Below are 1,754 nucleotides of genomic sequence, written 5' to 3' on the forward strand. Positions count from 1 at the left end.
TGAAAGTTTCTCATTTCCTGCAAACTTAGGCAAATGAGGGATTTATGCTATATTTTACTTTTTATGGCTACATTTTCTGGCAGTGAGCTGTTTCAGATTGACAATAAAATTCCTAATGGTAGTTGTTTGTTCTTCTTTTGCGAAGACTCTTTGGAAGTTTTTATCAGCTTAATAGTTGTTGTGCTGCTCACCAGTGCTGAAGGCTATATTTTCAGTGAAGTATAGCAAATGAGGATGTTACCTTTGTGTCTTCCATGGCCTGTAAGACACCAAACTTTTTAACCATCCTTATTTTTTATTGTCTTTCCCTGTTCCTAATTTTTCACCCTGCTTTGGGGTTAATGTTTAATATTAGATAATTTAATATGGCTTTTCTAACTTGGAGGTGCTTTAATTCATTGCCTGCTTTTCGATAACTATTTCTCCCATTGGATATGCATATCTTATGGTACGTGTGTTCTTTGAATATGTCCGAGTGAGCCATACCTAGTGACAAACTGCAAGAGAAGGAAAATTATTCAAAAAATATATCACTCTTAATTCATATACTCCCTAATATATGGAATTTGCCTGAAAAGTCTTTTTAAGAATTTGACAAAGGGAAAAAAAAAAAAATAAAACAAACTACTTGAGACAACATCTGGGCTGGAAAACTTATCTCACAGGTTTCAAATGGCATTCTCCCCATCAGTATCAATGGGTCTATCAGAACGTCTTCCAAACTGCTATCTCTGCTCTGTGATGGGGATTGCAAACTTCTTGGGTTAAAGACAAAATGTATATAGTATTTAGAGCATTGATAGCACTTGATAATGGAAGGGGGATTTATGATCATATACTCTAGTTTTTAAATGCTGTTATTTGAAATTTGTATGGTAAATATGTTGCTAGGAACTAAGTGAGAATTTGTGAGTCATGAAAAAAATAACTGGAAGGCATCTGTTATGCCTTTCCATCCTGTTCTTCTAGACATTTAATAATAATTGCTAAAAGGAACAAAGGAAGTCTGACATTCCCATTGCTTAATCACACAAATACCTTCACTTATATTAAGGAAATTACTGATGTGAACAAGAGTTTGTGGACTCAAGACCTTAGTCTGGCAACATCTGAACTGACAGTTCTTGAACCACAGGAAGAGAAACTGCTGGAGATGTGGCTGCCCTTGTATGTGTCAAGTTCAAATCACGTTACATGTGTTACAGGATACCAGGGGTGTTACCTGCAAGCCTGTTTTCTCCCAAAGTCATAAAAACACATTTATGGCATATACATCAAGGATTCTAAATTCCTTTTTTATATGAATTTCCATGCATGATTCACTACTGTACTGCTTCTGGACTGTTAATTGAAAAATAGCATGTAATATTGCTGTACTATTGCATTCTTATTGCTGACAAAATCAGGCAATGTTAAGAGAGCCGCTTTTTAAGTTTTTATTTGTTAGCACCTAAAAGTGAAATGTTAATTTTGCCTTTAACAATATCTAATTAGTAACAATTCCTATTCAAAAACTTTGTTTTTATTGGCTTGAGTTACACTGCATTTTTTATAAAATGTTATGTGAAATTACTTTTTTATAATTTCTTTTAAACTTCATTATCTTTTGGATGACACAGTAATTTTTATTTCTTTTTTTTAATCTTTTAGCCAACTTTTTCACTTTGATTTTTCTCTACAGCAATGCATGCTTTTTTTTTGCTAACTTCATTTTGCTAACTTTATCAGAAATTTAGTTTTTCACAAGGACATGC

This window comes from Athene noctua, chromosome 6, assembly GCF_965140245.1.
Source record: "Athene noctua chromosome 6, bAthNoc1.hap1.1, whole genome shotgun sequence".
Taxonomy (NCBI): Eukaryota; Metazoa; Chordata; class Aves; order Strigiformes; family Strigidae; genus Athene; species Athene noctua.